Source organism: Hesperophylax consimilis, chromosome 1 (assembly GCF_061612785.1).
Source record: "Hesperophylax consimilis isolate HC1 chromosome 1, BYU_Hcon_1.0, whole genome shotgun sequence".
Lineage (NCBI taxonomy): Eukaryota > Metazoa > Arthropoda > Insecta > Trichoptera > Limnephilidae > Hesperophylax > Hesperophylax consimilis.
This window is the reverse complement of record NC_142836.1, coordinates 42736026-42752619: the sequence shown is the minus strand read 5'-3', so window position 1 is coordinate 42752619 and position 16594 is coordinate 42736026. Positions and strand designations below refer to the sequence as shown.

The 16594-nt window shown below is 34.8% G+C and overlaps 1 protein-coding gene across 1 annotated transcript in view; it reads right to left on the bottom strand.

Moving 5' to 3' along the window:
- Positions 1 to 15870, bottom strand: part of heph (polypyrimidine tract-binding protein 1 heph) — a 919983-nt gene extending 904113 nt beyond the window's left edge. The window contains exon 1 of the mRNA XM_089634334.1: positions 15841 to 15870. The gene's annotated coding sequence lies outside the window, so the exon portion shown is untranslated. The remainder of the gene's footprint in view (positions 1 to 15840) is intronic.
- Between the last annotated feature and the right edge of the window lie 724 nt (positions 15871 to 16594).

Below are 16594 nucleotides of genomic sequence, written 5' to 3'. Positions count from 1 at the left end.
GTTTAAGACCGTTTTAAACAAAGAAATTTTATGGTAATAGACAAGTTTTTCACCTTACGCGCCGCCTAATATTTAACCACGTTTTTTAGTAAGCCTGTAAGTGTAAAACAAATCTTGGCCTTTGAAATAACCGAGCATTATTTGTATTAGCCTAGAAAAAATAAAGTAAACAGGCGGCTTTTGTTAAACGGGAATTTAAACCTTATCGCCATCTATGTAAGCTATCAGCTATGTAAGCTATCAGCTGCGCTCGTCTCGCAAATATCGAGAGCGCAAAACACGAAGTGTTATGGTTACGTGTGGATCTCACCGGTATGATGAGAATCTATGCGTGCCTATATCGCTCACCAAACCTTGCCGAATCAGACACTGTTGAGTTATTTAAATACTTGAGTGACACTGTAGATATTCTCTTGCCCCGTTACCCATCGGCCGAGTTTGTAATCCTGGGGGACTTCAATGTTCATAATGAACAATGGCTGAAGTTCTCGGGCCCAACAAACTCTGCCGGTAGATCAGCAGAATCCTTTGCCCTTATCCATGGACTAAGCCAACTCGTTGAATCTCCGACCAAAATACCAGACATCCCATCACATCGAGCCAACCTACTCGATTTGTTTCTCACTAGTGAGCCACTCGGGTACAGAGTGGAGGTGACAGCGCCCTTAGGATCCTCTGACCACTGCCTGATTACCACCTCTGTCCCATCCTCCATGAACCGTCAACCCGACAAACATGTAAAGAGGAAGGTATGGCACTACAGGACAGCAAAATGGGACGGCATGCGGTCTTTCTTCGGCGCCTTTCCTTGGAGTACTGTATGCTTTAGCTCCGAGGACCCATCAATTTGTGCACGCGAGGTAGAAGAAGTAATCACATCAGCAATGGATTGCTACATTCCCTTCTCCGTCAAATCCTCTGGAGCGGGCACAAAACCGTGGTTTGACCATCGCTGTGCTGAAGCTGTCAGACTCAAAAATACGGCTTTTAATGCACTCCGGAAGATTAGCTCCATGAATAACCTTTCGGAATACCGAAAACGGGTAAGGGATTGTAAGAGAGTTCTAAATAGAGCTAAGAGCGATCACGACCAGAGAATTGCGAAAAAGCTGGCTGACTGCCCCACTGGTAGCCGTGCTTTCTGGTCACTCGCTAGCTCGATCGGAAGAAATTTCTGCAGAACCACTTTCCCACCTCTGACCAAGCCTGATGGTCGGCTGGCTAACTCGGTCCGCGAGAAAGCTGAACTATTAGGCAAAATTTTCGCGGAAAACTCAACTCTTCAAGATAACGGAGAGACTCCCCCTTCCATTCCGCACCGGAGGAACCGAAGATCCGGAACAGAGAGGTTCTCCGAGTCTTGAACGAGCTGAAAGTCGACAAAGCCAGTGGGCCGGACGGAATACCTGCCTTGGTCCTCAAGAGGTGCTCTGCAGAAATGACTCCAGTGCTCGCAAAATTATTTAGGCTCTCTCTCAAAGGTGGAAAGGTGCCAGACCTTTGGAAAAAGGCAATCGTCCACCCAATCCCAAAAAAGGGGGACCGTTCCGACCCTTCTAACTACCGCCCCATAGCCATCACTTCCATACTCTCGAAGGTATTAGAAAGGGTGGTTAACAACAAATTGCTCACATATCTCGAGAATAACAATATCCTAAGCGATCGGCAATATGGATTTCGTCGAAACCGATCGTGTGGCGATCTACTCGGATATGTAACGCATATTTGGGGGCGGTACATGGAACGTTTTGGTGAAACCCAAACCGTTGGGTTGGATATCTCCAAAGCCTTTGACAGAGTCTGGCACCGGGCGCTTATCGGGAAATTACCATCGTATGGGATCCACCCAACCCTGCATAGTTGGATTGCGGACTTTCTGAGGGGAAGAACAATTCAAACCGTGGTTGACGGCTCTTCTTCCTCACAGCACCAAATCAATGCGGGGGTGCCACAAGGATCTGTGCTGTCTCCGACGCTGTTTTTATTGCACATCAACGATCTCGTTGAATGTGCACCAATTCACTGCTACGCTGATGACAGCACCGTTCACGAGGGTTATCTTTTTGACAAGCCCCCTTCCACCTATGATGTCCAAACAGCTCGGAAAGTTTTGAAGCGAAAAATTGACCACCACCTAGAGATGGTTCGTGCCTGGGGTAAGGCCAACTTGGTCAGTTTCAACGTCTCAAAAACCCAAGCGTGTCTAATTTCGGCAAAGAGGGAGATCAATGACTGTCTGGTGCAATTTGATGGGAGCACTCTCCCCAATAAAGACTCCATTGAAATGCTTGGAGTTACTATATCAGACCAGCTCAAGTATCGGGGATCCATAGAAGCCCGAGTAAATCAGACCTCCAAAAAGTTGGGCGTCTTGTACAGGGCTAGGAGATTCTTCAACAGTGACCAGCTGCTGACCCTGTACAAGTCTCAAGTCCGCCCAACTATTGAATTTGGGAGCCACCTTTGGGCTGGTGCCCCAAAATACTTGATAAACCTGCTTGAGTCTGTGCAAAGGAGAGCGATCCGTCTGATTGACAATCCGTTGTTAACAGACCGATTGCTTTCTCTGATGCATAAACGCAATGTAGGCATGCTGTGTCTGTTCTACAGGTATTTCAATGGAGCCTGCTCCAAGGAGCTAGCAGCATTGATTCCTGATGCACCGGTGCACGTGCGCAAAACTCGACGGACACGAACTGAACACCCGTTCACGGTTGACGTTGGCTTCATGAGAACGGGCCGTTTTTACGACTCGTTTTTGTGTAAGTCGGCTCGTATGTGGAACGAGCTACCGGCATCTGTTTTTCCTCCCTCCTATAATCCGAGCCTCTTCAAGGCCCGCATTAACAAATCCCTTCCTACAGCTCCTACCTTACTCCGCCTCACAACGCCGCCCAACCGGGTGGTGACATAGTTCCCCTGTCTGTGCACTGCACAGGCAGGGACACTCTTGTGAGGTGTCACATAAAAAAAAAAAAAAAAAATGTAAGGAGTGTTATTGTTAGCGGCCCGATTCCAAATATTACACGACGTGGCGCATTGCCTTAATGTACATTTCTGTGATTTAAAAAAATGTATATGCGCCAGACGCTTCTGTTACACCTTCAAAACTGAGATTATAGTCAAAAGGAGAATCAATAAAGAAAGGTTGGGAGTTGAGAACTGAAATATTTAGAACTTAGAACGAATGGTCAATAAGCAAAGTTTAAACTATTTCAAGAAATAGTTTTCTATGGTTATCTTTCACCATGACCATCTTCTTCTCCACATTTTATTTATTATGTTGAAGTAAAACTGCAAACAATAGATTTTTTGTAAAAGAGAGCACCCTTAACAATTTAGATAATATTTTTCCACTCTCCAAATTTCTTTTATGACGTGTCAAGGACATTATCATAAATACAGAATCGAGAATCCAAGGAAAAGTTAGAAGAAAACAATTTCTTTTTGTCGTAAATGGACAATTTATTTTGATGGCTCGACAATTAGGTCGGCGGGGAGGAAGCGGGAAGACTCGGGAAGATGGACCAGAGAAGATGGAGGGAGAGGGAAAGGGAAAAATAGTTATTATCCGTAATAGCGGATAATAACAATAGGGTGGACGGCTATTCCGATAAGTGATGGCCAATCAGAAATAATTATGCGGGAGGTGCTGCTGACAAGAGGGACGGTGCGGTCAGACACGACCATTGATCAACTTTGCGGGAATACGAATACTGGGTAATTCATATTTCAGGCGGGACGAGGAATGTCAGTGGATGGAATTTCATCTATTTAATATGCTCACGGATCGCAGGAATCGTTAGGAATTCACACATGGAAAATAAAGAATAGTTTTTAACGAATTTGCGTTACACATCCACAAATTTTAGTATAATTATTATTATTTTATTTTTTTACAAATGTCTAATATCTATAATTTGATCTTACTGGGATACCCTGATATAAGGTCACATTGCGCATGGTTTTGTGGATGAATTATAAATTACGTCAAGTTCTTTTTGTAAGTATGTTTTTTTAAAGTAGGTTTTTGTATTAAAAGAGGAAAATTATAGCTATATCTAGAAGAAAACATGGCATAATCGTTAATCTTTGTTTCCTTCCGGTATCCATAGTAATCCGTATCATTATGTTAAATGTTTCTTTTATAGTTGGTTATTTTAAAATTATTATTACTGTGAGAGGAAGGATACTAAATAATTTCATAGAGAAATATTGCAAATATCTTTGTCGTTTTAGTTGTAGTTTGGTGGAACAAATGTTGTAATGAGGATCTTGTGAATCCCTGAACAGTTTGTTTGTGCTATTTTATCATGGTTTTTGAATGCTTAAATAAAAATAGCTTTTGCATATAATTGTGATTCCCTTAAAACACAGTCTGTAGGAGTTCTGATGGGGATTAAATATAATATAAGAGCCATGCTATATATACCTAATAACTGTACCAAGTCACGTGTTGCTGTGGTTTAATCTGACTGTGAACTGGTGCAGGTAGAAATACAATAGCGCGTGTTGCTTTTACGTCCAACAGTTGGTGCTGTTTTAAAAATCATGTTTTTACTTGTCAGAGGTGATAAAATCATGTTTTGAACTGTCACAGTTGACATCTATATAATATAGGTATTTAAAAACACACGCGTATTCAAATGCAACGCTGTATCAAAGTTTCAAAGCAATCGGCGAAGAACTTTCGGGAATTTACGATTTTTAACTAACGAACATTTTTATTTATAAATATAATGTATTCAAGGTAATAGGGCTGCAAAGAGACTTTCATTAAATTGAATATAATTAAGCATAATAATTTCGACTAGCAGTTAAAAACCCGCTCCGCGGGTTTTTTGCTACTAGGCCCTGCGGGCGGCACTTGGTTTTCCTTTGCCCAGTTTAAGTGATACTTGTTAGTGATACATATTAGGTCATTCACAGAGAGAGGGTGACTATATATTGTAAATAGATTATTACAATATGCCCCTGAGGTAATATCTCACAAAAGCGGCGCTATACAAATTGTCCAATAAATAAATATAATGTTAACATTTTATTGCGTACATATGCATTGATATACAACGGAAATAGATAATATAATGTAATCTTATTAAACTTTATTTCAATCACAAATAACTCTGTTTACATCACTTTATTATATACAACCACTACATGTTTCATGAACGAAGTTCACCTCATCAGGAGTAAGTATACTCCGAAGTCAAAAGTTAAATATAGATTAAAATTGGAAAGAAGAAGTGGAAGGACGGGGGGAAGGTTAGAGTGGGGAGGGTTTATCAGAATTAGGAATTACAATATCGTTAGACGGAAAAGATCAGTTGAGTGGGAAAATATTTAAAAGAGAGTTTATTAAAAAAAATCTTGTTTATTATATCTGCTTTTATATTAACATGTTTTCTAATTTCTAAAAATATAAATTATTTATTTGCGATGCTTTATATCCTGTGTGAAGTATTTTAAGACCCGAAAAAACAAATAGCATATAACCCCAAAACAATATATTTTATAAAACAAAAAGCATTTTATAACGGTTATTCTAATAAATTGATAGTTGAAATACTAAATAAAAAAATTAAACATGATCTCTACAAATGGTGAATTTACCCTATTTCTAAACAATGGCGTAGAATTCTATTTCTGGATAACGATATTTCCAAAATTATAAATAAAAACTTTCCTGGTACTATTCAACCGGCGTTTTACACTACTAACAAAATGAAGAAATATATTCTTAATAATAAAGATATCGATAGTCAAACAAAAAAATCGGGAGTTTATAAACTCAATTGGGATGATTGTAATTTCTTTTACAAATGTGGAACCAATAGAAACTTTGAAGTCAGAACTAAAGAATATCTCGAAGCTCTAAATGGAAATAGTGAATATGAGTTTGATCATCTTTTGAATAATGATCACACTTGATAAAAATTCATGTCTTAAAATACTTCACACAGGATAAAAAGCATTGCAATTAAATAGGTTTGATATTTTAGAAATAAGAAAACATACAAGAAAGCAAAAAAATTAAAAACCCTCTTTTAAATATTTTCCCACTCAACTGGTCTTTCCGGTCTAACGGTATTGTAATTCCTAATTCTGCCCACTCTTACCGCCCACTCTTACCCCTCCCCCTTACTACCACTTCTTCTTTCCAATTGTAATTTATATTTAATTTTTGACTTCAATATATACTTACTCCTGATGAGGTGAACTTCGTTCATGTAACATGTGGAGGTTGCATGTAATTAAGTGATGTAAACAAAGTTATTTATGTTTTAATAAAATAAATAATGCCATCACAAAGTGATAAGCTTCCAGAAGAAATCTTCATATTAAACGTTTGTTAATGGTCCAGTATTTTTGCGTTGGTTAGATGCATATTTAAATATACGCGCCAGTCATTTGGTTCGTTCTTATACCGCCAGAGGGGCAGAGTGGTCGAATTTTGCCTGCAGACCCCCTTTCGGGATTTAAGCGAAACATACTATTTGAATTCGACCAATCAGAGGGCCTACATCGTCCAGACGCAAGGGTATTAATACTATCAGATTGTTGGGGGAATAACTAGGTAAGTAATGTGAAATATTCCAGCGTAATGCGTAACATTCTTTAACTTCAAAGAACTTTTAATATTCAAAATTAGAACTAATCTCTAATACTTTTAATATTCAAAATTAGAACTAATCTAACTCGGAACTATTTATCATAAGAGACAAACGAGAAACGATGATAAACGATGATACCTATGTGCCAAAATATTTTATGAATTAAAAATACTTTATTCGAAATGAGCCTATTTGTTTTGTTCAAATGCTAGAAGGAATTAATAGAGTGAAGATACCATAATGGAACAACTCGTCTGTTTTCATTGAGCTTACATAAGGTCCGGTGGAAACACCTTAGCGGTCCGTTATTTACATATTCTATGAATGACCAGAATTTTGATAAGCTGCCCTACATTTTATTTTCAATTAGTATGAATAAAACGTGTCTTGTGTTTTTATAAGTCATGAGATAGATATCGTAATTTTTAAGATTTACTAAAATTCGATAGGTAAATTTATTATTCTTTAAGTCAATAATCTTAAGGAAATTAAATATTTTTAAAATACTTTCAGCGTCACAATTCCTACAATTATAATAGACCGTGATTTTTAATGGGTCTGCGCTAGTGAATAAATAATTTCAATAAGTAAATTACTTTATGCACGTACATTCAATGGATGCAGTTACATTTTACAGTGACCTAATATTACCAATGTTTATGTTTCAGACGCAGTCATAAACTAACAAATAACGTTGTAACGAAAAAGAATACATAAATCTGGTCAATATTTATTCCAAAATCTGTCACATGACAAACTTATACGATGAAAAGTGAAATTCAAATAGTTGGAAAGAGAAATAGGCCGCCCACACATGAGATGGACTTGACGACTTTCCGTGGCAACACTAAAAAAAGCTGACAAGTGACAGAACCGTCAAAACTAATCAAAACATAACTTTTTGCTGGTCGCCTGTTGAGACTGTACGAAGCGTAAAAATAAATAAAGTTTTTTTAGCCACCTTAAATACAGATGAATTTTTGGTAACACAAAGCTAAAAATTTTTATGTTTTTAATTATTATCACTTATAAATTTACATTCTCCCTAAAAAAAACATCTCTTTACAAACAATAGAGATCTATCACTACATTTTAAGGTCCAAACTGCGCCACAAACCCAAAGAAAGCTAAAGACAGAAGCCGCGGGGTTTTATTGAATTTTTAATGTGAAATGATTACAGGATTATTAATAACGAGCGAGCAGCCAGGCAGGGAAGGGGGAGGAAGAGGGATGTGGAGAGCCCTGCGGCGGCATTCCGCCTGTCATCTGGAAATTTGACATTTCTCCGAGCAATTAGTGAGTGAAAGGAGTCACTAAACACTGCCGCACGCCGCACGCTGCCCGCGGCTCGAATTATTCATTCAATTATCGCATTCCCCAAATGAAAACTTCTGTAAAGACTTTCTAGCGACGCGAGAGCTCCCTTCTCTCCTTTCCTCCATCTATTATTACGTAGTTTCGGGGGAGTCTCCACTTTAAACGTAGAACCTGCATTGCTGTTTGTGGAATGGCAAACTAAATTTTAACAAAATATGTTTATATGCCTAGAAGGTCACATAAGGCTTCTCTGAAGAACGCTGTGTTTTTTTAAACTTACCGGACATGAAAATTGAAGGGTTAATGACGATTATTTATTTATTATTATTTATTTATTTATTTTTATTTAAGTACATAAAACAGGCATGGTGCCCAAAAATGTATATACATGGATGTTTAAATACATAATAATAACAAAATGATAATAACAAAAATAGTAACAAAAGGAAAATGTAAGTAATATTAATATTAATCTATTATAATAATATGTAAGCTAAATATGCAAGTAAATAACAAATAAGAATGGGTATATGATAGGGTTTATGATAGGGAGAGTTGAAATGTCTCTTTCCGGGATGAGAACGTGAGAGTATTTTCGGTTGGAAAATGTTATGTAGATAAAATATGAATACATGAATTTTGCCAGGATTAAATTGAGTTATTTTATTTCTACAACCGACACATTTTTTAATTATTTTTGTTCCATTTCCAAACATTTGTTTTAAAAGTTCAACATGTCAACAAATGAAAAAAACTAAAACTATCAGCGTTCATCACTTACAACTATAGCAATGCAAATTCTCAACGATGGCGATGCTGCGTAAACCGTTGGCATTTTTAACTTACCGACAGTGTAGCGAATATATTTTAGGGTGCACGTCACAAAATCGTGAGCTGTCCCCATTATCTTTGTACAGTTCTAATTTGTTGTATTTCCTTATCAACTTTTTCTAGCTGTAACGCAAAAATGTCATTTCTTGCACATTTAACATAGATTTATCAACCTCGGTATTTTTTTAAATCATTAACATATAAGTCATTCTACGTACCTTGTTCTAGTATTTTTTATTGCTACCACTTATCGATGTATATTTTTTATTCATTTTCAGGAAATCGCATTATCACATTTTCATTGTGTACGTGCATAGTGTATGTACAGCCAAAATAAAACCAAATATGGTTTTCCTCCTTCTGAATTTGCCTTTAATAAGACAATATTATTAAAAAAAATTAAATTACAAAATTTTATAATTATATTTACTATACATTTAACTGTTCTACACCTGTAAACTCTGTGATAAATTTTGATGTGCAACTGTTTATATGTAGACTATAAAAAATAAATAAATTAGCCGTTATTGAGCTGAATACACTTCAGTGCCATTTCGCTCAATCAATGTAACTCACAGCAATTACAGCATTGTATTATAGAATTACATATTTCCAAGTTATCTACAAGAAATAAATATTAAATATTAAACGTTCACGATTGATTTCATTGAATTCACTCGACATTCTTTTTTAAAATTCGACACATGGTTCATATTATTTGTGTATGAACTTGTCTAGAGTGTGTCGTTTATTTGCACATGTTAGGATGGGTCGTATATATATTTTTTTATCAAGTCGGCATATTATCTAACTAAAGTTCTAATATAACATAACAAAATAAGGTTATCGTTTTGCACTCCAGGCCAATAAAACATTATTAAAAGACGCTCTATTTAAACACCTGCTTTTAATTTTACATGGACCTTATCTTGTCACAAACACTTCATCGAAGAAATATAAGTCCTTATCTATCTGTAGATATCTTGTCCGATAAAAATATCGTAGATTTGATCGATTTCTTTGAAGTGTATTATTGGTACTCAAAACTTGAATTAAATTATTGCAGTAATTCCGTATTTACGAATTTCTAATAATATGAGTTACATAAAAAATATTTTTACGAAAAATTCTAAGGTACTGAAAACTGCAGACAAGGAGTGAAATTGCGGTATTTTATCAATTTTAATAATGTATATTTTGCTTAGGAAAATAGTTACTCTACACTTTTTTTCCAAGAGCTTGCACCCTCAAGGCGATGCACTACGTCTTGTAATATTTTAAATTGAGCGGGTATCAATAACAACCCTTACATAGATGGCGATAAGGTATAAATTCGCGCTTACACCATCCGCCTGTTTTGATTTATGCAAGAAAAAAACATGGCCAAAAAGTGCCTTTTATTTTATTTTGTGGATGTTCAGGCATAAATATTTAATTTTTTTTCGATCATTTTATAAATAACTTAATACATTATGCAATAAAATCATAACCGAAAATGGGTTCGTAAGTAGGAGATTTTGAACTTTGGAGCAGTTTTCATAGGCCTTATACATTATTTTTTTCTGGGCTTATAAAAAGACTTATCTAAAAAATACTCGATTATTTCAAAGGCCAAGATGTATTCTACTCGCAGTATTTAATTAAAGCATATGAAACATTTTTAGGCGACCAAATTTTCAAATCAAATACACATGATTTTGCATCACTACGTATGGCATCACCTTAAAGCAAATTGTTTTTTTCTTAATAATATTATCTATTTCAAGCTGTCCTTTAGTTATTTTTTATGAAAATATCGCCTCGTTACGAATAGCCTGATAATATTTCCGGGTTACGAATAACCAGACAATATTTGAAAATTTTCTACCACCACCACATAATTAAATGTTGTTGTAATGGAAGACATAGCCAGTCGAGGAGTTGAACTCACAACGCCTGGGTGGGACACGGAGGCGATTTCAACGGACTGACCTTTCAATTTATCATGGATCTCTGTAACTTTTACTCTGTATTTATCTCTTTATTTTGTGAAATTGCCAACCGGTTTCATCCCAAACATATGTCTTTGTCACGTTAAATATCGAAATCGGCTTGCGTTTTCAACTTATTAATATAGTTTTTAGATAAGGTGCTGACACAAAGTCAAGATGATTCATTTAAATATATTTGAATTTCATAAAATAGTGACAAAGTACCCTTGAGGTAATTTTTCATGGTAACGGCGCTATATAAATAAGCCAAATATTTTTTTACGATTAAAGTAATATACGTAAAATTCGTTTAAAAATGTTTTATTTGACCGAATAAATTTCGGTCGCCATGCATTTTGACTATCAACCAGCAAACACCAAAATTTACTAAGCCCCGTAAGTGTTCAAAGATGGTTTGCAAAGGAGATATGTACTCGTAAATAAGAATGTCAGAGGGAGCGCGTTAAAATTAAAAAAAACGATATTAATTAAGCGAAAATGATGAATAAATTTAATGAAACATAACTAGTTTGAAATAGAGCAAACATATCTCGTCAAATGATTTAGTTGCATTTAAAGTACACTGTGATTTTTTTCATGCCTATAACATATTAAATAACGGAACAAAACGTGTTTTTAATAATTTTCGGAGCCTACTTTACGATTTCTATCGAGGTAATTTCATATAATTAACGTTTCGGCATAACAAATACATAAATATTATCTTCAAAAATAACATTTTTTCGGAACATAAAAAATTTAATCGGTAGAAATTGATTGTGCGGGGGCTTAAGAAGAACAAAAATATATCTCACCGAGATCCCATTCATAATCTCTCGTACGTTATTTTTGTTATTTGTTTATCCCCTCTGCGAGATTGAAGAATGATCCAAATTGGACATTACTTTGGTTAATAATAATTATTTTTTATTTTTTTATTTGGTACAATATTTTTTTACATTTCGAAGTTTTCCAGTAATGTTGGCCTCACTGCGTGGCTTGCCCGTGCTGAGGCCTTCATTTTATAATATGAAAATATAATCTACATAATACATTTAAAGAGAAAATAATACATTTAAAAATATAATCTCGAGTGTTTGTGAGTGTTGTGTGTTTATATTGGTTTTGTGTGTTACGTGTAGGTTTTATTTTTATTTTATGCTATGACATTTTGGTAATATTGTCTTTTTTTGTTCTTTAATCCATTTTGTAATTTTGTGTGTGAATTTATTTTTATTTTCCTTAATTTCCTTAATTTAATTTTAATTTCAATTTTTACAGTGTTGAAAGCTTATTATGGGTTGAAAGCTTTTATAGCATGGTATTGGTAGTGTCTTTGTCCAAAGATTGAATTTACCGTCGGAGTTTTATGTTTTCTTTGTACGCTTGTCTAACTGGTTTGTTCGTGTTATTTTGTGTATGTTGAAATTTATTTTTTTTGTCGAAAATGTAGTTGGTTTAATATATTTAACTATAATTACATACTCAAATATATATATATACCGAATTCATTAGAAAATCGTTTGAATTTGTCAATTCAATTCAAGTTAATGTTTTTCGAAAATATCTACATTGGAATGCAACTTTGTCAATGAGCATGCTTCAAAGCAATTATGAATACATTGTACTATCTTCCACTGTTTATCAATGTCCCAGGTGTAGAATTTGCTCTGGAAATGATATTAGTTAGATAGGTAACTATTTAAAATAGAGCAGTCCTGTGTTTGGTGTAGATTCAAGTTGAAAGGAACAAATAATATGTGAGCAGGTGTACCAACACTGGGCCCTTTGTCGCCCGCCCTTGGGGTGACAGCTTTGTACAATGGGTAAACAGCAGAAGGCAAAACAAACAGCCAAATTGTGTCATTATCCCTCAGTAAACATACGAGGTATTTCGATTTACCCCTAATTGTGGTAAAATATACACAAAAGCATAAACAAACTGGAACTTACTTACCAAAGCAAGAAAATGAATTATGTGATTCTTATATTCTGTTTTCTCTTTTTTATATTGGTTGAAAATCAGGATATTAAACCAAGCATGGAGGTGGAATGTAGATGCTCTCCAAGTGTTTTTATTTTTATTTTTAATGTTAATACCGACAAGAGTCTCAACTGCTCCCAACAGCGTGGAGCCAGTGAAACTGTGGCGTCCCCAATTGGGGTATATTATTAGGCTGAAGGAAATGGGGAAGGAGAGGAGGATAAAAATAAAGTGGGGACGTACATGGCTATTCAGATCTGGCCATTAAACACGGATAAAGCCCTTCAATAAATGTTTCAATTCTGAATTGTGGCCTTACATCAGGGCGATACTAACAGTATCTTCCAATAGGAGCGTGCCGCAAATATACAACGTATCATTTTAATTTAGTAATTTGTGAAATAACAGATAATAATAAAATAAAATTTACTTGCGCAGGCCGGGATATGAATCCGTGACCTTCGGCTTGCTAGACGAGAGCCTTACCCCTCGACAATGGAGACTGTTAATTAAATATAACAAAAAACAACACTTCTATCGAATTTCCCACGTTTAAAGTTAGCATTCTGGTTAAAAATCAGAATTGCTGGTGTGGAAAAAATGATATTATTCTATGAAAAAATATTTTTAATTTAAAAAAAAAAACTAAGAAAGTTATTTATCTTTTTACTTCTACTATAATTATAGAATCAACTCCTGGAGTACTTAACTCCCGGACACTCTGTATACATCACACCGGTGTTTCAGTATGTACACAAAAGGCTTTGAGCAGCGATTTCGGAGAGGAATGAAAAATGTAGATGTCATTTAGCTGTCTGATGTTAAAATAAAAACTATTTTTCCGCTATTGATTGATCCGCTAGGCTGTACCAGTGGTGACGTGTGATGGATTTTTTTGTATTTAATTGAAAAATAAATATCATTGGGACAGCAAAATGACATTTCATTTATTATTGCAAATATTCTTAAAAATCACTAATCAAAATCTTTTGGGTAGTCTAAGGCATACCCTATATACAGGGTGTCCGAAAGTTAAAGTGCACTAACTTTACCTTTCGGACAACCCGGGCGTTTATTTAAGGTTGGTTCTGTACAGATGTTTTTTTTTTCATTACCCTCCTCACTAGACATAGTCTATTCTGAGGCTGGTAATTAACAATTTATATATAAACCAAATGTTTAGTAAAAAATAGTAAAATAAAAATAATAAGAAAAAATAGAAGTAAAAAATTGAGTAATATAAAAATAGAAAAATAAGTGTAGTACGTGTTGAAGAATTATGTATAAAAATATGAAATGAGTATTTCGTATTATAATTAATTGTAAAATTTTGTAATTTTGTTAGAATTTGTGTGCAGTATGGTTTGTAAAATGCATTAGATATTTAGAATATTTCTAATATCTGTTCTTTGTTTTACCATCAACTAGTTTACAAATCTTTTGAACACCCAATTCAAATTATTTGTTAAGACATAAGTTTTAGTTTGGGTTAGGAACATGTTGAATATGTGAGGAGCCAGGTAAGATTCATGTCTTTTAGCGAAATTTGATTTGATATACGGTACTTGTAATTGTTTGTGTGTAATTGCTAACGTGTTTTGCGAGTGAGTTATGTGATGTGGTAATTTTTTTATGCAGTTTTTGTAGATGATCTTCTTTATGAACAGTTTATTTATGTCTAGTAAGTTATTTTCAATCATTAGCTGTTCTGTCGGATGTTGATAAGGCTTTCTAAACATAATTCGAATTATTGATTTATGATTAATTTTAAGGGATTTGAGATGAGTGTCTGCTGCTACTCCCCATACTGAAATACCATACATTAGAATACTTTGACAAAGTGCAAAGTATATATTTTTTAGCTGATTTAATGACAGAATATTTCGTATTGTTTTGAAGATGTATGATAGTTTCCGGTTTTTTTTTGTTATTAGGTTAATTTGGAGATCCCATTTTAGATTATGGTGAACAGTTAAGCCGAGATATTTGATATTATCCGCATAATCTATTTTGTCACCAGTACAGCGTGTGTTATTTGTGGAAGTATTGGTGCAGGGGTGAAGATGTAATTGTGGGCGACTATCTGGCTGACCAGCTTTTGTTTTACTAAAAGTCAAGTATTTTGTTTTAGAAATGTTGAGTGTAAGAAGATTATTCATTAGCCATTTATTTATTTCAGTCATCCCTGCTTCTGTGTTTTTTTAGACCTTTTCCCGTGATTGTGCTTTGAATAAAATTACAGTGTCATCTGCGTAACTGATTACTTTGTACTCCATTTTTCCAAGGTTTATCTCAGTTAGACTATTTATGTAGATGAGAAAAAGTATAGGACCCAAGACGCTGCCTTGCGGTACTCCATACCTGTTACCTACCTTATCACTTTCGCGTTTATTGATTTTTACTATTTGTTGTCTATTTTCAATGTAGTTGATGAACCATTTTAGTGGTGGACCGGTTATGCCGATATTTTTGAGTTTTTGTTGTAGTAATTTATGTGAGATGGTGTCGAAAGCTTTTGCTAGGTCTAAGGAAGCCCCTACCACCTTTGACCCGCCATCTAAGTTTTTGACTATGTAAGTAGTTAGTTCCGATAAGGCGTCTTCTGTTCCCATTTTCGCTCGAAACCCGAATTGGCTGTTTGAGATCAGTTTGTTTGTTAAGAACCAGGATTGCAGGACTGAGGGAAAGGATAAACCATTCCAGAAACATTCTTATCATAGAATCCCGTCTGATCTCAGGATCGAGCATTGAAGACCATTGAAGAAAGATACTTGCTCCCACAATCTTAGATCCGATGGATTCCCGTGCTTCTCTGCTTTAATTTAATGTCATTTTCAATTTAATTTTTAATTTTTTTTAATCTCTTTTTTATTTATTGTAAATACTATCTGTACTTATATCCTTTATGGGATGTGTGGGATTGCACTAACCTCCCCAGATCCTGGAATAAATAATTTATTTATTATTTATTTGTGAGGTGATTCTACACTGTGGTGAAATAATAGTGAACTCTAAAAACGTAACTCTAATTACAGAGTTACGCTGAACTTCCTGAAAAGTTATGATGTTTCAAAAAAATAAACTTAAATAAGAACTAAATGCATGTGAAGTGAAAATAGTTACCTATACGTCATCAATGGTGAAGGCCACCCGTTATCAAATCCCTTGCCATTTTAATGATCGTGCTGGATTGAAGCTTACCTGAAAAAATTGCACAAATGAATAATAATAAGAATATTAGATATTTATTGTTGCACCGTTTTTGTGAAAAATCACCTCAATTTCGCTGTAAAACTTATCATTAGTCCTAGGTCTACCAATAAACATCCTACCTAATTTTATTATTTACAGAAAGCTACCGAAAAAAATTTCCTTGCAGGTCACTTAAGGCGATGCCCTACGTCGTGTAATATTTTTAATTGAGCCGCTATCAATAACAACTCTTACGTAGATGGCGATAAGGTTTAAATTCCCGTTTAACACCATCCGCATGTTTTGATTTATGCAAGAAAAAAACATGGCCAAAAAGTGCCTTTTGTTTTATTTTGTGGATGTTCAGGCATAAATATTTAATTTTTTTTCGATCATTTTATAAATAACTTAATTTACCACACTAAAAAATAAAATTATAACCGAAAATGGGTTCGTAAGTAGGAGATTTTGAACTTTAAAGCAATTTTCATAGGCCTTATACATTATTTATTTCTGGGCTTATAAAAAGACTTATTTAAAAATACTCGATTATTTCAAAGGCCAAGATGTATTCTACTCGTAGTATTTAATTAAAGCATCTGAAACATTTCTAGGCGACCAAATTTTCAAACCAAAAACATATGATTTTAAATTACTACGTATGTGATCGCCTTAAGTATTCACC